The sequence below is a fragment of the Centroberyx gerrardi genome, chromosome 7 (assembly GCF_048128805.1).
Source record: "Centroberyx gerrardi isolate f3 chromosome 7, fCenGer3.hap1.cur.20231027, whole genome shotgun sequence".
NCBI classification, from domain to species: Eukaryota; Metazoa; Chordata; class Actinopteri; order Beryciformes; family Berycidae; genus Centroberyx; species Centroberyx gerrardi.
The window spans coordinates 27616657-27643438 of record NC_136003.1 but is presented as its reverse complement, the minus strand read 5'-3'; positions in this window follow the sequence as shown (position 1 = coordinate 27643438).

Below are 26782 nucleotides of genomic sequence, written 5' to 3'. Positions count from 1 at the left end.
TCCCAGAAAAAAAGTAGGGAACTAAGGGCGGAGATCTTCTGTCTTGGCCCTTGAATCGATACCAAATCAATACAGCGAGCTTCATTGTCTCCTTGTATGAAAAGAGGCTGCTTTCTGCAGAGAAGCCTGAGCCTTATCTGCCCACAACAATCAGCCAGGCAAACTAGGAGCCGCAGTAGATTAATTTCTGTTTCATGGACTCTTCAGAATGAAATGAATTAGTCTTTCCTGTTAAAATGGTTAAGTGCTGAATAATTTACAGTATTATGCACAACTTAACCATGGCGCTCCAACAGTTCTACTCACAGTGGCATAGTCCATTGTGGCCAAATTCATATTTTGGCTGTTGTTGCTTAGCTTAACCTAGCATTAAAAAGAGGGTTTCTTCAATAAAGGGGGCAGTGGAGAGGGAGAGCGCACGCCAGAGACAGAGAGGGAAATTTGGGGCAGGGTATTCCTGCGGAGGGGGTAGTAACCTCTCTGCCGGGCTAAATTTGGTGACATGTTAATTTTGGACTCTCCCCTTGTCTACTGGATGGGGTTGATTAATGTGGCTCCTTGTCACAGTGAGCTGGCAGAACCAGGACAGGCACATCCTGTTCCACCCTGCTCTCCCTTTCCCAACACACTGGAGGCTTCTGGTTGACGCTGGTTCCTGAACCCGAACCAAGGGTGCAAGTAACCAATTTCACTGACTGATTGTTGTAACTGAGTAGCTTTTTTGTGCACTTGTACTTTTTTAAAAGATGGATATAGTGAGTGTGACGTCACCCACTGGTTTCTGAAGGGCTGTTTTGAAGCCAAAAGATCGGGTTTACGAGCGCTGCCATGTTGACTATTTTTGGAGCCAGTGCAGCCAGAGAGAAGCCGGGGGTCGTCCAGAGAGCCGCAGCTCCGCCTGCTATTGGCCCGTAATCAGCGACCTGTCAATCACTGGACAGGCGACCTGTCAATAACTAGGAAAACAACCCTGTTTTATAACCATTATATCCCGATTGAAACTCGCCGTAAGGACACACATGAAACACATGAAATTAGCTACTGACCATAACCTCTTGTCGAAAAAATGTATTGACTTTATATTTGTAACCACAGGTTATTGGTTTGCATTTGTCTTGTTGCTAGCTTGCTTGCTAGCTTTGTTAGCTAGCTGAATTGCTAATAGCAAAATAAACATCAATGTACTGCATTACTGAGTAATGGGAATGGACATTTTCTTTTTTCTATCACAGATAAAATAATTACATGAATTTCATAATCTTATTTTTATAACGCTCAACATAGTCTATGAAAACATGTAGACCTATAATATCACATACCATATTTCCTCTAATAGTGGCCGGTAGTCAATTAAAAGCCGGGTCTCTGATAATGGCCGGGGCCGTGGTCGACACAAACAAATAAAGGCCGGCCTCAAATACAGGCAAAAAACAAAAAAAACAAAGGAAACAAGAGGTCAAAACCTAGTATATGGCTGGACCGTGTCCGTCTCCTCTCTCCGCCGCTGTCCTCTCCACCGCGTCCACGGCCCGCACTGATCCTCCCGATCCAAGACCCGGACCCCCGCCGAAATCTCGGCCGGATCACTGGGAACACATCGGCGCCCAGCTATCGGCACTGCGCCGAAACCTCCATGCTTGTCTGTGTCTCTCTCTCCGCCGACAGAACAGAGGGCTGTCAGGTGGACTGAGCTCGCGCATATGCATCGAAATAAACGGCGATATGATATAACTGTATAGATTCTATTCTTAGCTTCAGTTAGCTTCAGTTAGCTTCAGCTTACATGCAAACAACGGTGGATACCGGTAAACTCCTGGTGCCTGTTTGTAACTGTAGTTTGTAGTAACATACAAGTGCCACAAGATGGCTCGGCCGGCGGAAGTCTCTGGAGCATGCTGTCGTCGATTACCGTAATTATCGTAATGCATTGCATTAACAAAAAAACGGCTACCTAACGTACCCCAACAGAAGCAGATCTGAAAACAAGGAGGCTTCGTACTAAAATATGAGCAAATGTACTTATCAAACAGAGGGAATTAGAAATAAAGGCCTGTCTCTAATATACGCCTGCTTCCAATAAAGGCCTGGTACCCTCTGCAGTAGAGAGGTAAATAAAGGCCCGGGCCAATATTAGAGGATTTACGGTAGCCTACTGAATTCTCTTCACTAGGCCTAGTGTATTTTTGCATGGAAAAGATCATTCATGTCTATCATTCAAGATCATAGCAATGTCATTTTTTTTTTTAAGTAACTGAGTAACTTTGAGTACATTTTCAATAAGCTACTTTTTATTTTTACTTATATAGATTTTCACTCAAATTTCAGCAAAGTAATAGCACAGGATATTTTTGTACTTTTTCCACCCCTACATAGAACTGGAAATTAGTGAATGAAATGCTTTCCAGCTCTCTCCTCATTACCGCTTTCTCTCCCTCCCAAGAATTGGATTCTAATTTATTCCTTGCTCCACAGTGCCACAGTGCAGCTTACACAGTGTATTATGTGAGCAGAATAAACAACACTGCCCCAAGACGGTAGTTAGACCACATAGGGCAATGCTAACAAAATGAAGGTAAACACAGGCCTGTGTGAACACCTGCTCATAAAGATTAATGTGGATATTGGGGCCAGTAAAACATCATTATCATTCAGTCTTATTTAGTTGGTTCTACAATACAAGGTCAGGCCAGATGTTCAGTGGACAGAAAGCAGCTTATCAATAGTGGTGGATTCTCATTATTAGATAGGAATGTGCTGTACACACACAGACACGCATACTAAAGCTACTCTCAGTCAACCAAGTCATGATTAAGGTCTTTTGGATTAATTAGTATCGAGTTATTTCCTGGAAAACAATAAGCTCATCTCTAGCATTGCTACAATATTTACAAAAAATGCCTTTGACTCCCACTCAGCTTCATTCCTCCCCATGGAGCTGATTGATTTGAGGACAAACGGAGCGCTCCAGGTTATTTTGGATAAATGCATTCAGCTACATGGAGGACACTAATGCGGGAAAAGTAATTTTACATATTTGTTCATCAAAAACTACTTGGCAAGTTAACAAAATCCTGTGATTCTCAGTCACAAAAGAATCACTTTAATGGGCTGTGTCATAACACATTTCAACCCAACTTGATGGCTTCTTTTAGCCCTCCAGGCTCATCTCATAATGAAACAAGGGCCCTTCAACGTTTTGGGTTAAAACTAGTTTGTTGTATAATTCAGTTTGATGATGCTTCTAAAAAAAAAAAAAAAGTGCTCTGGAATTTCTGAAACGGGAGTGATAAAGTGTTAAATTACTGTCAGTCATACATTTCAGTGAATCAACCCACTGGGTAACAAGTGAAAGTGACACAGTGAAACTATGATGAAAATACTCTTTTCTTCTACATTCTCTAATTGTGTTAACCTCTTGAAAATGAAATAACACTTAAGTTTAACAATTCATCAGTTTGCTGGGGACCCTCTGGAACCCCCTCAAGGACCCCTGGCGGTCCCCGGGCCCCACGTCGAGAACCACTGCTTTAAGAGTATGCTGCTGTAAATATCTTAACAAGAATACGGCGCTCTTAATTGATAAATGATCCAGTTTGCCGCCATAGTAGACCAGTGCATGGGGTGCCAATTTAGAAACACACCCAACATTTACAGTAGATCCTTTGCATAGAAAGGGGAAGCTACAAACAAAAGCATTGGTGTCAATCCAGGAAGGCTCCAGCTGGTGTGTATGCATATGAGACCAGGGGATGTAGAGATAAAAGACACGCGGAGGCCCTATCTTCCTCCACAAACTCCCTTCAGCCTCGTCCTGACGTGTGATTTGGCCGGCTTGGATCGCGCGTGGCAACCTCATCCATCTTTATCGCTGCTCCAGGAAGCACACGGGTGATGGGCGTGGATGACAGGTGCAATAGAGCTGCCGGCTTTATCTATCGGTACGTCTTCTCGGCTTCACCCTCTGAGAGCTTTGAAGGGCAACTTCCAAAGACTGATAGCGGAGAGATGAATGCGGGGATGGGGCCCGGGGCTGCTCCCCTCCTACACTATTACTCCGCTCCCAAATCTCTACTTCACTCGTAGTATTCATGTACTGTTGTGCTGATGCCTCTCCAGCTGCCACGCCGAGGAAAAAGCCTATTCAGTGTGACTTTGCAGGTAGACAAACAAACAAGCGCAGATAAATTTTTAACCACAGGGAAATAAAGGAGAGGCTCTCAAACAGTCCATATTTACAATAGGGTTTTTTGTTATAGTGTGCTGCACCGCCGCACCCTCAGCACCCCGCAGGAAAACACGCTGATTTATTTATCAGCAGAAAGGAATCCTGAATATGTTAAATCGAGGGAAAGAGGAATTTCATGACAGCTTTTCATTTTGAAAGACTAAAACCGTTTCGCCTCGTCTTTCTAATGTTCTAACATGCACATTTTTCTTCTTTTTTTTAATCTTTCAACCTTTCTTTTTTTATTTTCCCTCTTTTTGTTAACATGCACACATGCACACACAACTGGCTAAATTCATCATCCATGTTCCAGTTCACTGAAGTCATCAAACAAGCAAATATTGATGAAACATAAAGGAAGTCCCACCCCAACCCACATCCCGCTCCCATAAAAAACCCACAGAGTGAAGTAAGACAATGCACTGGAGCTATTATGATATGCAGTTTAATTATGAATAGGTAATGTGTGGGCGTAATAAGCATGGCTAATACAATGGCTTTTTGCACAATATGTGCCGCAGTTTATAAATTACCGACAGTTTAAAAAGAAAAGGAGAAACACACTACATTACGCTTCAATTATGAAGCAATAATTACATTATATTGCAGTGAGTCTCATGTTGGTGTTGCAGCGGTCGCCACTGTGCAAACAGAAGTGCAGTCTGGTCCAGATCCATGAACAGGCTGCAGCCCCGGGGTCCAAACTGCTGCTCAACCTGAGAACTTGGAAAAGGGATAAATACACCAAGACAGAGTTTAATTTCCAAACAAAATAACAAAATCCACCCTTCACCATTCATTGAACAGCACACCAACCATGAATTATTAGCCATCTGAAGAACTTTGAACATATTTTGGAGGATATGAAGCTTCTGTGTTTCTTTAAATAATGAAAACGAAACTTCAGATCAACAGATAAGAGGCTGGAATTCTTCTCAGAGTGTCCTGTGGTAATCATGTGGGGGAAAAAAGAGAGGACCAAGACAAAAATCTGTAGAAAAGCTAATATTCTATTTGTCTAGTCATAATTGTAATTTAAAAACTGCACCCAACAAGTTTTGGCCCCATGGCCCCCAAGTTTACTTTATTTCTTATTTTTGCTAGAGTTTGGAATCAAACCTTTCCAATAAATTGTATTATTTACATTGACTGACACAAACAGACACGCAGCACAACATTCACACACACACACACACACACTTGTTTTGTTCCACCTGTTCTGTAAAGGGTTTTGGAGGCCTTGGATGTTGCATCATAGCTTGAGAGGGAGAAACACACAGTACTGAAGGGTGAATAATTTGCAATATTTACATGCAAGTGGCCTATTAAGAAATTCAAGGGGTTAAATCTTCTGAACCATTTCCAGTAGGATATCTATACGCTTGTCAGCCAGAATGAATGTGCAAATGAAGCTTTGTGAAGCTTCCAATCTGTACACTGCTTTGTAATGGAGGCTATTTGACCATAACAAGCACAAACATGTTGTTGCTGGATCCCATCACGCCTCTGGCCTAAGCTACTTTGTTATCACAGCCGCCCTATGGCAGTTTTAGTAGTGAAAAAGATTTAAGCCTCTGTCAAAATCAATTTGCTTTTCTTTCTTTGATAAACAAAGTCAAATATGGAAGGCAGCTTGCATATGGTATTCAACAACTGAACATTTTGATAGAAAAGTTGGTGTATTCATAATGGTATTATTGTAAACTACAAACGGTTCTGAATGGACTGGGCTTTCAAATGGTTATTACTAGAGAATGAGAAAGATTATGTGGAACGTATTATAGCTGTTTCACTCTCAAGTCCTTGTTGAAAATGAATAGTAGCTGATAGAAGAGAGATTCAGTGTTGAGCAAACCAACGCTAAATATCTCTGAGTGTAATAGTTACATTTAGAGGGATATTATCATAGAAAGCTGTCCTACAAAAGCCGTCTCTTACAAGTGGAGTGAGGTAAGAATATTTATCTATGGCAAGAGATCAAGTTTAGTCTGCAACAAGCAAATAAAAGACCTGGGTAGCAAAGCCAGAGAAAGCTTGGCAGTTTGCAAGACGTTCAATTTTCTGGACAGAATTTGTCATCATTTGTCTTCCATGCTTTAGTGAGACATCCATTCCTGTCAAAACTGTGAACAACTGGAAAACAAAAACTCGCAGGCCATGATAAGCTGTCAGCCGTGGTCATCTATAGGCAGCGTGCTGTTTGAGCCTGTACTGTGGGGAGACTTTATCAGCCCTGTTACGAATTGAAACAAGCATTTATGCAGAACGTTTGGGCGGCAATTAGTCATAGAGTGTCAAAGAAAGGTGCAGCTGAACACTGCAGAGAGGCATGTTTCTGTGTGAGGATCCCCAGATAGTTGGAAACCTGCTGGTTGTTAGGAAAAGAGACCCCACCGGCATGCGCAGGCCGGTGGGCATATGAAACTGTGTCCAGGGCTGTGCCAAACTAATGACAACTCCAGTTTGAACGGTGACCTCCGAGAGTCCGGAGTCCTGCGGAGGAAAAAAAAAGTACAACTCCCCCGCAAAGTTTTCTCATTTTCCAAACGTCCGGGTTTCTGTTGTGGAGCGTCATCTCCCGCCTGCCTTCTTTGCCCTTTATGAAATTAGGAAGAGGGTAAACAATTCCATCAGTAATTCCATTTTCCTCTTCGCAAACTGCATATTGCTCATTAAATATTAACTGACAGGCCTGAGCTTCCTTGCATTTGGATTATTGTTATTTATATAATTATTTATGGCTGACGGGTTAAGACAAACAGCCTGCGGAATGCCAATAAGAGGATTTTCAATTGATGCAAATTGAAAAGTAGAAAAATAACTAATGAGAGGTTTTCTGATTTATAATTACTTTACAATTTACCTGAAATGAGCGATTCCTGGCTCTGAGTGATACAGGAATGTTGCTGTAGGTAAGAATTAACAGTATGGTGGTCGAGGCTTATGGCGTCAGAGCGCTCTGCTGCTGTAAAGGCTGTTTTATCAAAAAATAAAGGCGCCAACTCGAACCGAAAATAGCTTTTCAGAGTGATGCAATAGAAGAAGCATTTCTGGTTCCACAAAGACCAAGGTTCATTAAAGAACCATTTCTACAATCCTTTGCTTAGACACCTGCATTGTGTTTTTGTTTCATTGTATATAGGCTCATTTGCAAATGCACAGTATATATACTTTATATAGGCAAGTAGGCAGTTACTGTAAGTACCCAGTCTTAGACCATGGAGGGGTTTGGTTATTTTCCAAATTGATGCCATCAACTAACTCAAATAAGAATTAAAAGAATTAAAAACCTTTTAATATTCCAAAGAACCAGAAGAGGAACATGAGCTTTTGATTTCCAACTGAGTGGCAATACAGCTGTTTTTTATTCCATGTTTTAGGATGTTTATTGTTTTAACATTTTATCTATTTTTATCTATCTCCATTGTTTTGTACACTACCAGTCAAAAGTTAAATTCAGACACCCCTGACTGAATGTACTATGTTTTTCATTCTCTTAAAGCTTTTTTGATCTAAAGGCTTCTGCTTAAATGCTTGAAATTTGTTTCTTAGACAAATATAAATAGTGAAGTTGATCCTATGTATGAATTTCTTTCCAAAGCCTTTTCCTTTCCATCAAGGCAAAGGGCGGCTACTTTAAAGAATCTAAAATATAAGATAGTTTTGATTTGTTTAACACTGTTTTGGTCACTGCATAATTCCATTTGTGTTATTTCACAGTTTTGATGTCTTTACTAATATTCTAAAATGTGGAAAATAGTAAACTTTTGACTGGTAGTGTACGTATTTTATGTATTTTGTGTATGGTCTGTCATCTTCCTGTCAATAAAGTATTGAATCTTGAACAACCATCCACTAAGTAAAGTGGCTCTTTAGTAGCTGATGGTTCTTCGTGGAACCACACAACCTTTTAAAGAACCAGTTGAGAACCGATATTTTTCGGAGTGTGGAAGAGTCACTGACTGCAGCGTTGGCATCATTGCCTTTTTCCTCTGCGGTCCCTGGGCACCAAGGTTCGCTCTGATAGTAATATTGGGCCACAAGGCATGTTTACTGGCAAGATTTGATTATCAATAAGCCAGCTATTCAGAATGTACTTGCTATAACTTGACAAGCTCTGACTAGCACCAATGCACCAGGCTAGTGAATTATGAAAACCATTGATGGATGAAATATGAACATCAATCTTGTTCAGCTCCTGTCTGCTGAATAAATTACTTTTAAAGTTCAGTGCCATGTTTGCAGACATATGCTTCAGACTATGCACTTGCCTCCCTGCTTTCCCCCCTCCGCAGCAGCACAAGTTATCTGCCGAGCAAAAGAAAAATCATCTCTGTGAAAAGCAAAGTGAACAGCAATGAGAACAAAAAAGGAATATGGCTTCCGAGGGACACGGTCATGAACTTCTGTGAAAGGCATCTGGACTGATGAAAGGTTCGTCCTATTGACGGACGAAAACAAATGTTTGCACCGAGCGTACCAGGCATGAAGGTAGTGGAAAGTCAGGCTGATTCTCTAATGATTTGTCTTATTGTAAATCGATAAAAATAAGATACAGTGCTTTGAAAACGCTCCCGGGCGAGAAAGCGTCTGCTGTTCATTCTGACACACTTCATGGTCTGCGGGGTTTCTCTTAAGTAATTCTGCTGCATGGCAGGGACATTTCTCAAGTTTTAAAGGTAAAGAATGGGGTTGTATTTCTCATGGTACACGCCTCTCTTGCCCAGAGTGCCAATAAATAATATGCTCCAACACAATAGAGAGAAGAAGAGCAAGGTGGCGTTTGACATTTTCTCCTGTGAGCTCAGGAATGGATTAGATCAATTTTATGGACGTTTTCTATTAACACACTTCTATCTTCGTGACTCAAAATCCATGGTATCTAATGTGAGTCTTCTCCCCTATCTTTATATATTACATAATATAGTATTATGTGGACTTGGATTGCACCAGTGTGGATGTTAGTCTGAAGCCCTGAATCCTGTGTGAACAGGCAGCCTGGTTTCATGAAATTTTGTGAAATGATGTGTTAAAATGCAAATAATGTATTCTGTGTATGAGAGAAATGCATTTCCCCACCAGGTTATGATTACATGGAGGAGGCATGACTAGAAACAGGAGGTGGTTTGATATTGAAATAGCACGGTGGAGCTCTGCTTCAATTCCCAACTCATGCTCGTTTGAGTAAGCTTCCATTTTAATTTCAGTTTCCATTTCAAAACCGCACTCTGAACTTAAATTGCCTTAGTTGCCTAACTTTAACGAAAGTTGTTTTACTTGCCTAAACTTAACCGTTAGTTAACCTTTTTACATGACGATCGTATGAAAATGGTGTGTCCAATTCATGCTGCTGTCACATAATCAGATTTGTCGTGAAGGAACGTAATCTTCAGATAAGAATTAACTACACGCACATCGACAGTGGGTGCCGGGTTGAGCTCCGAACATCAGTTGAAAAGTAGAACCCACACACACAAGTATCATTTAACTCTAACTTTATTGTTAGAGTGTTTATTGTTAGGCTGTACTGTATGTTTTGATCCATGAAGGAGCTTTGTCCGGTCAAATTAAAATTAGAACCACCTGTTCATTCATCCTATACAGTATATAGGTTTCACTGTCCACCTGGTATGTGACGTCACCACAAGTAAATAGGACAGGTGAAACTCAACTTTTTCATTGCAGTGAATAGGCATTTATAGGTATATACATGGTAACCAGGATGCTCATAGAATATATAGAAATTACATAGACAAAATACACATAGGAAAAATCTAAATCACTATCAGTACTTTCATATGTAATGTCATATGTAAAACTCATCTATCCCATACCCATCATGGATCATTGTCATGCATTAAAGAGTTAAATAATACTTCAGTGTGCAGGTTCTACTTTTCTCTTCACATTATTCATGTCCACAACAGAGTTTGTGCTCATTTCATTAAATTTTGTGAGACGGTGTTGGAATTGGTGCTACTCACACATTCACAGTGTCTTTGACTAGTAGATTACCATACTGTCCTACTTTGGAAGATATCTCCACCTTTATGCAATTTGTGTGTGTGCGTGTCTGTGTTTAGGAACTGCCTGAATCATATATTGCATAGTTTGAGAAACAGTATATCATTACTGGGTATAGCTGCGTATACAGCAGGCCATTAACATAATCTCATTACGATATGAAGGCCATTATAATACCTTGTCACCCAGCACTATAGCTAATCATCTGCAGATTTACATTTTCATTACTCTGTAAGATGTCAAGGGCCTCTTCAGCCGTCTATAAAGCTCCATCATGTGTAGAATCTCCACTTCACAAACAAATGACACTGGGACACATTAATCCAGCACACAGGAAAGCATCAGTCAACCTCATTATGAATGTCTTGGCGAACCGGAATATATGGACAGATCATTGACCCCAGTGTTGATGCTGTTTGGCACGCATGGCCGAATGGCAGGGGGAGCGAACAGCACACCATCTGGCCGAACTCTGGCCAAATGAGTAACAGCTATCTGGTCTCCATTTCGAGTTCTGGTGCATGAGTAGCGTTTATATCGTTTGCCAATACAATGAGGCTGATACTGGCTTTTTATTAAACAGCAAATATCGCCCATCCACCTCTGATGTGATGGAAGTTCCTCCCTGACCGCAGCTACAGAAAAACAGTCCGGAAAAACTTTGCACAATTCATTTATGCATTCATTTTTTCATTTATATTTTCATTTATATTCATTTAATGTATCCCACAGTTTACCCTACCGTTGAATTAGTGCTGGGTGGCCTAACCCTGCCTTATGGAGCTGCCAACCCACTTAAAAGAATTTCATTAGTCTGGGTTTTAATGGAGAGTTTTAGTGTCCCAAGATGGTCTAAATGCTGTTTCAGAGGCTTTTCCACCCTGAAAGAACACAATTCTGGGAGAAACACTGAATACTTATAATTCTTTGGCATGAAATTAGTCAAGTTTAAAGATATTGAATATTGGCAGCTTCAAACCCAAAATATCAGTGTTGGTATCAGGTTTCATAAACCCATATTGGTCAAACTCTAATTTTATAACAGCGTCTCATATTGACTCCACTTTACTGTTTTTGATATCTTTTTGCAGGATGATGAAACATCACTTGTGTACATATGAACAAATGTAATGTAATACCACAGAGAAAAACAAAGATCAGCCACCTGCATATTCCAATTGCTGAGTGTTCAGTGGGATTACAATGGTCAGGAGTGGTGACTTTTGACTAATCAGTACCTCTTTAGGTGGATTGAGTTCTGGCAACCGTGTGGTTGTGATCGTCTGAAGGGATGATCAAACGAGAAAAACATCTTTGATGCAACACAAACATCTCTCCAGCGATTTGAAACAAAGTCGCCGCTGACTTGGCCTGACCGCCTCTTCGAGTCCATCTGCTGCTGACAGATTCAGGTAAAGGGGAACTTTGTCAAAGTAACTGTGAGTTTCTGCTGTTTGGTCTGATATAAAAAACAAACAAACAGTCTGCTAGAGAGCAGCTTTCCTAAAGTGCCACTTATTCTTTCTGTGTCTATTATACAGAAATAAACCCCCTGACAGGATCACAGTAATCTGATAACAGAAATTGGTAGCTGCACCCATCTATTGTGAGTCGCTGACAGATATGGGTGTTTGTTTGTAGTTATTGAAAAAAAACCCATCACAGAAATCAGATAACAGATACTTTTGAGACTGTGGAATAACATGTTTGATCATTCAGAAACAAGTTAAAATTTTGACTGTAGAATTACTAAGATTACTTTTTACACACATGTTGAAATAATGGTTGATACCAATTCTATCCAATTTACAGGCTGCGATTTGGAGCAAATTGTCAATTTAGTTCAGATTATTTTAGGGCCAAGTAATCAAAAATATTTACAATCAACTGGATTACATTACTACTTACAGTTTTAAGCAGTAATGTGGGATGGATGACATTTGGAAAGTAGGCTAATATTCCTTTTCATGCGGCCTGATGTTCGGACAGAATCATCTAAAAACAAAAACACACAAAAAAACAAAACACATATCATTTTGGTCTCCTGACTCTGAAAGCATGGCTTTTGGTCTCCATAATACCATATCTCTCAGTGCGGCGCGAGTAAACACGGAGGCTTGGGCACTCAGCCTGATCAATAATTCCTTGAGCCCCAGATTCCACACTGATAAGGCACTTTGATGTGGACTGAAGTGCAGGAGAGAGAGGCCGTCCGGGGCGAGAAAATGCAAGGAAAAGAGGCTTCATTATTTCAGACAGCTGTCAGTGGGGAGTATTCAATTAGCTCTAATACGTTTGTCAGTTTGGAAAACAAAGCAACAGTATGGAAGGAGAAATAAATAATAATAAAAAAGGAAAAAAAACTTGTAATTGTGCTTCAGGATCCTCTCACAGCGCTAACAAATCAGAGCAGAATGCACAGTGGGCGGTCTGTGTAACATCAGAGCCGGAGCACTTCTCAAATGAACATGTTGTGAAACCCAAACAGAGATGGCAATCAGCTGAAGGAGAGTGGAAACCAGAATACTGCTGATGCTGACAGACCAATTTCAAGTGTACTGAAAACATTTTTTGGGGGGGGGGGGGGTTTGTTGTTTCGAGACATGAATCATGTATTGAGACGTGCTGCAGAAAGTTCCAAAACATGAAAGTTTAACAGCGCTAAAAAAAAAACCCACTTGAGAGCTCTAATCGGTAAAACTGCTGACGTGTTTAGTGTAGATTTATCTGTATCGACAGTGCCTCTACATCCCACTGGAAAGAGCACCAGCCTGTTGTAGTCTCTATATTTAATGTTACTGAGCTAAATCACCTGATAATAGTTCACTAGCGCTCTATGCAAGGTGAAAGAGGGTGTAACTAATTAACTCTGTGACGAATAGCTATTCAAAAAGAAGCAAATTTTGTTGGATTATTAGCGTTTTCAAATGGGGTTCATCTTATTTCATAGGGTTGGGAATTTATTGAAAAGCAACTAAAACATGAAGGAATTCAAATATGAGTAACAGTAACATTAACTTCATTTGATCCTGGTAAGACTTTGGATTAAGACATTAAGACACTAAAAGAGTCAAAATGATGTGCATGTTCTTTTCAGCATAATGAAACGTGAACAAGCGTTTTTACAAGACTTCTGATTTACAAGACAAACAGCTTGTCTAAGTCACAGGGAGGGATGTGAGGACGGTGTTTTCGTTTTTCTTTGAAACCACAGAAACTGGAATCAAAATGTGAACCGTGAGCGACAAAGACATTCCTCATTGTGCTCCAGCAGCATCCTGAAGCAGAAAACACATCACAACCTGCAATCTCAGTAAGATGTATTGAAGGATCCAGGTAGACGAGACTTTCGAGCGAGAAAAGTAAAATTGGAGCGATTTAGAAAAAGAAAATGGACTCGAAATGTCCCACTAAAAACTAAAGATGAATCATGAATAGTGTGAGACAATTTCACTGAAGCGAGTAAAGGGGGGAATAACTTTACAATGTTTTTGTTATTGGAATTTTATATTTTTGCATAAATTTCTCCATTCCACTTTGATGAAAGAGTATTTTGTGTAGATTTTAGACCAAATATCCCAAATAATGCCAATTGGAGGTAATTTTGTAGCACTAGAGTATGCACTAAAGGTAAAGGGGGATGAATACATTATTAGATCCGCTGTATGTTTTCTGAACCTATAAAGAAGTTGCCTTTCACTGTCCTCATCTCTCTCTCTACCAATCGCTCTAAAGGACTACTCTTCCTGATTAGTATTCACTGGTGGTGCAGTTGCTAGCATTCATTTCATGTAAGTTCTGCTCCGCACCCCTGATCCAAATGACTTTCAATCTCTTTGTTCTGGGCAGCGGTCCAGGCCAGAGGGCCGGAGAGTGATGCATTAAGGTGCTTTATTAATGTGATATGCTGCACAACCGCCGACGACATTCATATTTCTGCCCTGCCGTCCCTGCGCCGATCCGGGAGAAGGTGCGGGATCAACCCCAAGGTACCGCTCTTTCAAGTCACGCTGCTTTCTCCATCATTAGAGGGATTTACCTCTCACCATAAAAGCCGTGCTCGCCGCCATCGAATCGCCCTTTGAAATACAATATGAGACTCGAAAGAGCGGGGTTCTTGCTATATTTCTCGCAGTGTTAAAAAAGATTCTTAATTGATGAATGGCAGCGTTTTTTTTTTTTTGTCAAGCCCCTTAGATAGATTCTGAAAATTAGAGCTGTACAAGGCAACTTCTCATGTTGGTGGCTGCGAGAGTTTGAAAACTCTTCGAACTTCAGAAATCATATATATTTACCACATATTTACCAACCTGTCTGGTCTGTGATGCTTTACACCAAACAATACCAAAAGGACGATAGAAGCTGAAGAATAAATATTGTGTCCAGCTTTCTTTGGACAGACACTCGCTTGCTGCTGTTGAGGAGACAGTTTGTATTTCACTCTTAAGTTTTGATTTGTCACTTTCTGTGGGCAGAGAAGTGTCCAAACCTGAGACCAGAATTTCATTTGGGCAAAAGGAGCGAAACTATGGCATCTGAATTAGGTGGGATGGGACGCTCTTCTCTGCTGCAGCCCTATTTTGTGATTTAGGCTGATTAAACAGATGTATTTTTACATAAAATCTTGCCTAGTGTGGCTTTAAATTAATAGAATATGAACAAGTCCATTGCTTATCAAGGAGTTGTGCCATCAGATTGATAGATTGAGGTGGTCCATATTTGATAAAACACGAACATTTTCTCCTGGAGGTGGTCCATATTTGGGTTATTCTGTTGGAGTAAGCTTATTAGAAATCAAGAGGCATGATGGGGTGGTTAACTCCAGCAGTGGCCATTAGTGGGCTGGAGATGTTCAATTAGCAGTGAAATTCACACAGGTGGCGTGAACGTGTCACAGTTCATGATGTCCAAGGTGGTACAAGGTCCAGGGCATCTGTCGACTCCTGCAGCACATGCCAGGCAGAGCGTCGACATCTGTTCATCACACCGCTCCAAATGAACAGTATCTCCTTCCCACTTAACATGAATGACAAGTAGTTAGAACGGGACTGATGTGCCCTCTAATCACTGTGACCGAATATTTTAATATCTGCCATGTTTTCCTTTTTTTTTCTGGCTCCACATGTGCAGACACACGCACCCTCGCACTCCCAAACACATATGCACACGCACACACACACACACACACACACACTCCACTGATCACATCATGCTTGAATGTAGGCACAAGGCAGTGCAACCCCCAGATAGAACTGGGCTAGAGTACAGTATGTGGCTGCGAGTGTGATCCTCAGCGGAGGAAACCTAGATACACCAGTGATAACCTGTATATCAAGCTCTCAATCTGCCACGCGCTGAAGGGGGAAAATAAATAGCCTTCATCTTAGTGAAAGTGTGCTCTCCTCATCCACAAAGTGGTAAATCTTGCCCATTGTGAAAGTGGGCCATGCTAAAGCACTGAGGGAAAAGAGAAAATGACAAGGGCACTGGAGTAGGCCCACGGAAAAGAAGAGAAAAGCACTATAGGGTCCCTCCGTCATTACGTTTCAGTTACACTACCTGCATAATTCAGATTCTCCCCTGGGCCGTCCCGGCCGGACGACCTTCCCCTTGCGGTGCCACATTGAGATTACATGTTGACAAGCAATCAATAGAAATTGGCCCAAGTCTGCAAATGCCATTTTTGTCCTCATCTTTCTGAGCTGGTGGTTTTCTCTTCATGCCATCATCCTGAAAGGAGTCGGTCAGCCAGACCAATTCAGAAGTGTCCCATAATTATAGACTTGTCAGTACTGATTTTCATCAACAACTGTGCGTGTGATGATCCGGCAGGAATGTTAATGACTCCTCAATTGGAGTTAATCAGCTGCGGGCGCCACAGTGGCCGGCTCAGCATTCCCCCACAGCGCTCTGCACGGCTGTCAAATGCGCACGCTTGTGCAGTGCACTCTGGGAGAGTGCCAGTGGACAATAAGGAGTTACAAGACATGACTCTCCAGTTCTACCCCTGGGTTTCATAAAAGAAAGTGCTTTCCCAGCAAAATCTTTTATTTTTTAGTCAAAGTTTATGTCCACTTGCTTCACTACTCTTGACTCCATGTACAATCCCTTCACTTAATTAGGAGAGCTATTTCTTCTTCAGACAGGCCTCCCAGAGGGTCACGGATTCAAAGAAATTCTTCAGCTAATGGGATATGGTGAGCACTTTGTTCATTTTAATGTGTCTCGTCTGGGAAATCTTTTGACACTTTGAGAAGAGATTCTGTAAAAGAAAGGTCTAAGAATGTGAAAAGTCCACTGCACAGCAAGGCATTGTAGCCAAAACAGTCAACCTTTAAAGTCATTCCTTCCGACTGGACACTCTGCTAGCGTAATTAGTGGTGTGTGTGTCAGCGTGTGTGTGTGTACTCATGCAGGTTGAAACACCTTCTGATCGAAATGTCACTGTTGGAGACGTGCCTCACCCTGAGTCTTCTCTGTTTCCTTTCTTTTTAGTTATTTCTTTGTTAAATAAATCTTGGGGTCCTGTATACTGAAGCTGTAGTGTCCGGGCTCCCTTATTTTTATTATCGCCACATTGCACAAGCAAGTAAATCAAATTTATCTCGGTGGGAGCCTCTTTCAATCTCCAATCCACAAGTGCTGTGCCTGCCAGCATGACAGAAGGCTGAGTCAATTCAAAAGCATGCTCTTCAGTTAAACACACGGCTGAGTTTAGCCGGCCTCCTCAGCCTGGCAGACCCGCACGTGTGTTACATTCATCACAATGATCACCTCATTTTCGGTATGTGCTCTCCTCAACCATTGTTTGTCAGAGATAAGCAAGTTTGTGGCATTTTGAACAAAACATCTCCGAGTCACAAATCATCCTGCGCGCGTTTGACATTCATCAGTGAAGCGGAGTGGTGCAGATTAATTACCTTTTGGACGTATATATATAGACTCAAACAGAGCCTCGCCTCGCCTAATAATAAAGCTAAAGCCCGCTCCTCTGCTCTCTCAGTCGTTGAGATTCCTTTGAAAAAAGCGGAATCCTAACTCAGCTTAATCAGGCTGGCTAGGCCGTTGTTCCACTAATGACTAGCACAGTGTGTGTTTGACGTGAGCATGGCGCCGGAGCCGGATCGGCAGCAGCCCACTGCACACAGAGCCCCTATGCCAATGATACTGACAGGGAATTCTAAGTAGGACACCGGGGCCTTAAGAACAAGTTCCAGAAAGCTAGTGTTGCAATTTTTTTTTTTTTTTTGGTTTGACTTCTGCCAGCTCAAAGCAGGGATAAAGCAAGGGCGAGTAATGAATCACAATCTACAGTTTGTCCTTCACCTAATTTCTCGCCGCCACCAAGGCTCAGGTGATTTAACCTGTAGCACACACACACACACACACACACGCGCACACACACACACACACACACATTTTGTGCTCAAAAGATTTCAGTCATCGCTCATTGTCTGCTGTATTTTTCTGGTTGAGGTTCTAGCTGAGTTCAAGCACATGATGGAAGATACAGTATAGTACACTACCAGTCAAAAGATTGGACACATGCATTTTTCTTTATTTCTACTATTTTCCACATTTTAGACTTTTTTAGACATTTTAGAATAACAGTAAAGACATCCAAACTATGAAATAACACAAATAGAATTATGCAGTGACCAAAAAAGTGTTAAACAAATCAAAACTATCTTGTATTTTGATGCAAAGGCTTTGGAAAGAAATTCATACATAGGCATCAACTTCACTATTTATATTTGTGTCAGAAACAAATTTCAAGCATTTAAGCAGAAGCCTTTAGATCAAAATTTAAGATAATGCTTTAAGATAATGAAAACCATAGAACATTCAATCAGGTGTGTCCAAACTTTTGACTGGTAGTGTATATATTTTACAACACATTGGAAGAATAATGAAGTATAATTACTATCAAAGCCAAATGTAACCTTGGCTGTTTGCTTGTCTAACGGGATTTTGGTATCGTAGGGTATCAGTATTAAAGGATTTAGGAAGTAGGAATTTCAACAATATAAAACTTATCTCCTCCTATACATATCTGGCACGCCCCCCTTCTGCCCCCTTGAGCTACAGTGGCCTGTAATTGACAGAAACAATAAAGTCACAATAGAGAGGAGTAAGCTAGCTAATTAGAGCAGAGATCCAATAGAAACGTCTAGCGAAGAGTTCATATCACCATGCAAAATACTGTAATAATAATAATACTGCTTTGGCATTTTTTGAGTTCAGAATGAGATGTTTTAGCCTTCGGAGTTGGAAATGTTTTGCATCACCAGTCGCTCGCTCATAGCACCATCCTCCAAAGCGAGTAGGTGTGTATGTGTGTGTGTGTTGGGGGGGGGGGGGGGGGGGGGGGGGGTTTGGGAGCGTCTCGAAACTCCAATGGGCGGGGAGCTTTTGTTCCAAAACAGAGCGCGGGCCTGGAGGAGAGTTTTAAAAGGCAGAAATCTCAGCACCTGGTGAAGTAATCGTTGAGTCATTGACATCGATCAACACCCCACACATATATTGTGGCGGTTTTGTGCCATGGAGCATTAAAAATCATACTACTTCTCTCCTTTAAAAGATAAGGCTTTTCTCTGTCGGCTGTGACAGTAGTTACAGTCTAAAGAATGCATGTGCATTTTTTAGCTTATGAATATAAGTACATGCATATAGAGAAGAGAGAGGCTTTATCGTCATTTTCCAGATTTGCTGTTTCTATGGCTGAAAGCACCGTCAGTTGGCAGCTGTCCCTCTCTGCCTCAGACATAATCATCCCCAGCAGAATTTGAGGCCTCAATCAAACAGCAGTGTGCAGGATGTGCACCGTCAGAGGAGCACATATGAGACAGATCTACATGAAACACCTGGGGACAGTCATTACAGCCCCGCAGCCTATCGCACGCTGAATCCAAGAAATACCCCCAGAGGAGCGAGCGGCCTGGCACGAGGCTCCACTGAGGCTGCAGATTGCAGACAGAGGCGACGCTGGCAGACAGAAATGATTGATGCATTCCTGATGGTGGATTGTTGGTGAATTGTTGTTCAATTGTCAGCTGTTGAATTCTGGGAAGAGGTTGGGGTGCCCGACTCTGAAAGCTAATGCAGCACCCTTGACTTTTTAATTTGAGTGAAAACAGAAGAGAACATGAGAGGTTGACTACAGTAGAGGTTTAAAAACACAGCTAGATCTGGATGTTACACTACAGAAAGAGAAGTGAAGGGCTTTTAGGCTGCAGACTCACAACTTCCATAATCCATGCCATTTTCATATAAAATGTTTTGCTACTCTCTATCACCGATTGATGTAACACAATTTAGTGATTCAACCTATATCCAGTTCATGAAATTTCACATTTGCTGTTCTAAACACCAGGTGTCTGGTAGTTCTTTCCTGGGAAAAATCCTCGGCCGCACAGAAGTGATGCGTTTTATATTTCCGGCAGCAGCAACAGCGGTTTGTTTGAAATAAATAAAAGAAGAACTGGGTAGTTAGCATGAGCAGCGAGAGCCACCATGGCTGAACAGACAAAGAAAAGTGCGCCACCTACAGAAACTCAAACTTCATCAACAGAAAATCCAAGGAGAGAGACGTCACAGTACTGGAGACACTGTTTGATTGACAGGTGATTTCTGGGAAGTGCGGTGCAGAAACACCACGGCAAGGACGCCATAGCACCAAAGATGTCAGCAAAATAAAACACAAGGAACACTTCAACACACTGGAAAGATTGGACATCACACAACAAATGGCTTTCGTAGATTTTTTTCGTATATGCATCGTAGAGACGAACACACTTGACCATGTTGGATTTGGGAAGAACAGATTCTCTGAGTTCTAACACCATGCAACCCTCCAATCTCCAATCCAATCAACAACCCTAGTTCTGCAACATGGAACCACACCTAACATGGAGGTGTATGTTTTTTTCCCTCTCTCGCAGTCAGCTGTTATTGGCTACCAGTCTCCACTTAGATTTCACCAAGTTACTCTATAGCAGGACGTCCAGACTTGTCCAGATTTGAGTCAGAAAAATGTTTGAAGTGATCATGATGGTCCCGCCTGGATAGGAAGACAAGAGATTAAATTCTGCAACACTCACACAGTACAAAATAATCTGTGTCCATTGCGATCACCCCAACCTATGATGCGATGCCAAATTGTGGTGACAATCTGCCTAAAATTTGTGTAGTGCGTCCCCAGCCTTAGAGAGCGGGAGGAAGTCGGTCTTTCCACCTGATGGTCGGCAGGAAGAGTGTGGATCCTGATAAGAGAGAGGCTGGGTTTGGTTGAGCGAGGGCTGGTCGGGTTGAGTAGAAATGAGATGATGCCTTCTTCCTCCTGAAATCAGAGCTGAGGAACACAGTCTGACTTTCAATTAACCAACGCATGACCTCTCCAGCACTCAACATTTGCATCATGGCGCTAACCTTGCCTCACATGCTTGTTTACTAGTGAGGGAAATTGGAGACTGCAGTGTGACATGACTTTGTGGAGGACATCGCGTTAGGAAAATGATCACCCTACCGCATCACCCATCGCTCCAAAACTAAATAACCTCCCCCTCTTATCAAGGCCCGGGGCACAACAGATGTCACAGCCGAGAGATAGAGAGGGTTCACAGAGGGGAGAGTAAGGACTCGCAGAGGATGGACACATATTACTAGAAGTACACTAAGGACTACTGACTTTTTGGGAGTTTGGCCCATTGGTCACCTTACCCAATATGTGACAAGAGGCACCACAATCACCTCTGTGTCCAGTTGTTAGCTCTGTCTGGTGCGCATGCTAACGCTTTAACATACTGTATCTTAAGTAATCGTAGGCGACTAGTGGGAAGAAAATGGGAAGATAAACCTTTTAGTAGTCCCAAGTTGGTGTTGGTTTTTATTTTATGGCCTGTAGATTCATAACATCTGAAAACAAAATCTCAGTCTTCATCAGTAGTGAAGTCCATTACAAATCAACAGCACAAAACCTGGGAAGAGAGATCTTCCGCCATCGAAAGTGCATCTTTTTGTCGAATTTTATGTCTGTTTTACCAATCCCCTAAAACAGCCTGGCAGGTTTTAGTTGCATATCGTTAAAATTAACTAACCATCCAGCCTTAGAGCTCCTGCAAGTTCTCATTTTCCCACTTTCAGGATAATGCTAGTCCCCTACGGTTACTTAACACACTGCATGCTAAAGCGTCAGCTGTCGACCGGAGATGCAGAGATCATTTTGGTATGAATCCTCTCATCTGATATTGGGTATCTAAGGTGACCAATCGGTGTATTCCTTTAAGTACCTCAACACTCCCTATACTGAAAAAAGTGTCTGGGTGCAATGCAGAGTAAAAAAGAATCATGAACTTGTGTTGGTGTTTTATTTTTAGGCTGCAGAGACTTATCTACCGAAAGGATTACAAAAACTGCTACGTCAGAGACCTGCAAGGCATTAAAGGTAGTAATTACCCAACTGAGGAAAAACAACTGGATAACCTGATTGTGTATTGATTCTGTATGTTCTGCTGTGGATAGATTTAGCACCGCCAGGGGCAGAATGTGTAATGGGACCAGCGGTGCGAGGGTTACATGTTGTAAACACAACTGCTGGCATATCATATTTGAGGTTTGCCTCATACAGTAAACAAATAACTTCCTTGAAAAAGTTCTATTACATAATAAAATGGCAGTCTGTCCCCCCACTTTCACATAATAAGCATGTTTTCTCCCAAAATACAGATGCAACTTACTGCAATGTCAAGAAGTCTTTGATGTGATGGTTGGATTGTAATTTCAAAGCACATTCCTCCTTTTATTTTCAGAGGATAAAACGTAAGCCTAGCTATTTATGCTCTATTATTTAATGGCGCATGAGACTAGCCCAAAAAGAAACAACATTTGTCTTGGTAGCAGCAGTCTCTTAGTATCAGCTCTTGATCTAAATCCTCATTCCTCCCTTTGGAAAAGAACGGTGTCCCCGTATCCTTACAAAACAGGCTTACTTTGTTTATAAATCTGATTGATCACTTAGATTCTTTCTCTGCTTCAAATGAAAGGAAGCCTCTGAATTTTAAACACAGAGGGAAGACACAGGGGCTCAGCAATATTTGCCCCTTTTTCCCTGACCTAAACAGGAGCCATTGACGCAGATTGATTTTGTTTTGTTGTGAGGGTGTGTGATAAGCAGAGGAAAATAATGAGCATTGTCTCATTAATGGATAGAGAATGCATTATGGGTCATACATTTCAAATGAATAATGCATAAGCCATAAACAGCCATTGTGGGAGCTAGCTACATATCATCAGAGAGGCCAAATCATTTGGTAGCGAATGTTTGATCATGTCATCTACACCTGAGTGAAACTCAGTGACACTGCATTGATAGAGCTCCATTGGGAATGCATCATGGCAAAGAGGGAAGGTGGCGTTGTTTGCCTCCAATAATGAGTAAACATTTAGTCATCACAGCATCAGAATTGTTTCCATGAGAGCCGTATACAGGAAGCCCCTCCCCTCCGCAAAATTCAGCTGAGGATGACTTCTTAAAGCAGTCGTTTTTAAATCAGGTCCTTTATACTTTGCTCTTTTCTTCTCTTCTTCCCTTAAAGCAAACACTATGTTGTTGTGCTTTGTGGCAAGGCTCTGCCTTAAACACAGATTTTCAAAGTAGTGACATATTTTGCTCTATAAGAGATAAGGAATTTTGAAGCCTCTACTTCTTATTTCCTTGTACTGTGTGATTTGACAATAGTGAAAATCCAGAAAATAAGAAAATGTGAGCATGGCTAACAAAGTGATTCAGGCGGCCGAAGCCAGGCTAGTTATTAACATCTAATTTGCATAAATATCAATGCTGTACAGTAACAATGCCATACATGCAATTAACATTTAGAAAAAGTACCACTTGCACCCAGCAAGAGTTACGAGGAAATAGTTCATCAAGCAATACACTTGTTTCTGTCAGTCCCATAAAAGAGCTCTCCCAGCTGCTCTAAACTATCTGGGCGTCTTGCAGCTCAGTTAATTACCTTTCTTTGCAAACAAAGAGGCACATAATGGTCAGTGAAGCACCTATTACAATGACCAGGCCGAGGTCCAGGCAATCCATTTCTGAGGGCGCTGGAGCTCAAGGTTGCTGTGATAAACCCAGAGAAGACTCTAGATGTTCCTATTGTCGCTGTGTCACTAGGTTTGGCTTCACCCAGCACCCTATATACAGGGAGACCAGAGGCGGCCTTAAGCATCTGGGGGCCAAGTTTCAAGAGCTAATGTGTGATAAAAAAAAAAACATAAAAGAGAAAAGAGAAAAAAAGTTGGTTTGCATCAATAATGGTATATTTTCGGACTTCAACTTAAATGCATTATGTGCACTTTCAGCATCATGGACAGCTCAACTTAGAAATAATCCAAACAATTCAAACAAACAATTACAAACCAAACAATTTAAGCCATTTTTGCTTTGGAATGAGGAGAAGCCTCGCCCTTCTCAGCAACTACTAGTCTGCATTGAATAGCACTAGGCCTATGTGTTATGTATCAGCTGACATAAAAACAGCTTAAACAATTCCCTCAAATTAAATTAACAACAAAAGCAATGCCATATTTTGCTTGGGAATGAAAAGTGTCTGAAACTACAGGTTGTTTACACTGAATTGAGCTTTGTGCTCTTTCAGCACCGTGGACAGCTCCGTCAGGCCTGCAGAGCTTGTTATTCATGCACTGTTGGCCTGGTAGGATTATTTAACCCTAAATAATTGCTTATAGAAATTCTTTTAATTATGTGTATTTGCTTTAGTTTGAGAATTTACTAGTTCGTATTAGTTGACACCGTTAGTAATGTTCATAGTGAAAGAAATGACCCGCCTACCGTTTTGCTGTGAATATTGAACTGCTAACTGGTTCTAACTGCAATTAAAGCTGGCTGTTAGCTTTGAAACGGTGTCCGGTGCGTTATCTTTGATTGAAGTAACCACAGCTCGCCACAATATATATATATATATATAAAAAGGTGGGTGAATTATTCAATGCTTGCATGTCAGTCGGGGCCCCTGTGGGAGTGCGGGGCCCGTTTCAGTTGAAACGGGTGAAACATAGCTAAGGCCGCTACTGAGGGAGACAAAAGGACCTTTACACATGAAACCATGTGGGTTTTCAAATCACTTTTCACATTGATTTACTATAGAGAATCAAGGCTGAGTCCACACAGCATTTGAAAGTGTTCCAATTCTGATTTTGAGTGGGCATGCAACCCACACGCGACTTGTACTTGCACACTAAATTTGCAGGCGCTGCCAGTGACAAAAAGCGAATCTTACATCATTCATCTGAGGTAGTTGTCATAATTTTGTCAGCTTGGCTGAGCCAGCGTTAGCATGGAGGACAAAGAGACAGCAATAAGAAAATGAAATAGTCGACTTGATTGGTATTTGGGGAGACGCCTCAATTTAATCAAAACGTGAAGGCACATGCCGTAACTGAAAGGTGTTGGAAATAAATGAGAAACGCAGGTACAAAAACGGATGCGGCGTCTTTTGTTATTGTCACTCTGTGCTGGTGTGTCTTTTCAAAATCCAGCCCATATTCAGTCCATGTTGGTATCAGATATGAGTTGCATCCTAGAATAGATATGAACAATCATCCAACAAATGAGATATGAGCAATTCAAAATTGAGCTTGAAGGCCTGCAGTGTGAATGTAGCCAAAATCTTACATTGCAAAAAATAACAGCAATTTATTTTGACTTGTCTGTATCAACATATTGGATTTCAATATTTACACAAGCTGCAACTTAGATTTGATTTTTGTAGACAAAACTGTCATCCACTGGTAATTTGCAGAAAAACAGCAGGTGAGTATGTTGGTCCAGAGAGTGAGTTCCCCTTCCAGAGGGAAGCTGTTTAACTGGGTGGGAGGAACGATGCTCATCAATGCTCAGCCACTGCTGCTGCTCCCCGGACCAGAGAGCCTCAGTCCACCAAGTGTTTGAGTGAAGAAAAGAGATAAGGGATGTAACATTCGCCAAAAGAAGAAAAAGTAATGCTTCGATGAAAGTGGAGCGGTTGGGTTTGAAACTGCTGAAAGAGCGACAGGATGATCCTTTCGAGCCTTTTCACCGACTGGTTCCCGCAAAAACTCTGAGATGTGGTGACTCATGGTTATTCATCAAAGGAGAAAAATGAAATATTTGCACCAGACCAGAGACAGGTGGGACGCATCTGTCACGTAAAGCATCTCAAAACTGAGGAGCACCACAGCTGTACTCTACTGTACTGTATGTGCACAGCTGCCTACACAGTTTTCCATTTGTGCCAATGTCAATCTGAACACATCATCCTCCCGTCTCCTGCTGACTGGACGGGCCACGTTTTGTGCTTTTTTTTTTTTTTTTTTTCTTCCTGCCGCCCAAAGATTGAGTGTTGATTGCCTGTCCCCTGCTGTCCTGCAGCATGGGAGTGATCTGCAGGCGTGAGGACAGCAGGCCATTATTCAGTCTTTAGATGTGCTGCTTCTTATCAGCGCGCGGGTTTGACTGAGGCAGCTGCTCTTGTCAACACGCCAGCACCCGAGTGTCCTTTGGGGACAGCCTTTGACGGGACCGCTCAACAAACTCCTTCAAAAAAAAAAAAAAACACCAACACGCAATCTCCCCCAGACAGCCGGTGTCATGCTCTTGAGTGTGCTCACACATGCACAACCCCCCCCTCCCCCCCCCCACCAAAACCCCCACCCTCAACCCTCCACCCGACATCATCACCCGTCTCTCGCTCGGTGGAACTTATGCCAATGGGAGCCCGATTTTCAACTGGAGGACTCGAAGAAGTCTGACAGGCAACGGCTGCAGAACGAAGGGCGACAATCTGCGGCTGCTTTAAATAGAGAGAAAGATGACTATCTCAAAATGAGAGCGCTTCCAGCCGTGTTTCCCTTTCTGATGGCTTGCCAGGTTGGATTAAAAGATATCGCCTGTGTTCTCAGTGGGTGTATTTACCCACGGTGATAAACTCATTATGTTGTGATGTCTGTCACCTCTGAGTTTAAACAACACGCACAACCAAACAACTTCTTAGAAACTTCTTAGAAAGCGTTAATGGCGCTGCGCAGTCTGCATGCCGAGGAGCGCCAACATGGTCCAAGGAAGTCTTTAAGTACTTCTATTTTCCCATGTAGAGATTTCATAAAATCAGCTTCCAAGTCAGTGCACATATTCAATCAGTCAGAAATGCACCAGAAGAATCAGTGTCGAAACTGTGTGAAATAAATTATGATTAATACAAAAAATCCACTCTACAAGCTTCTTCCAGATTTCTTCAGATATCATTTCTCTTTATTAATGTTTCAGTTATTTCTATTTCAGCAAAACGTTAGAAATTCGATGATATTCTGAATTTACTGTTAGAGTTTTAGACTAAGCCTTTTTATGAAATCTCCATTCCAAGAACAAATGGTAAAAACACTTTCTGGGATCATTTTACTTTATATGACTTGTATCAGTTTTACTGTGTCTATGAAAACCTGTGGGTGAATTAAGACTAGTGGGAAAGAGAAGAC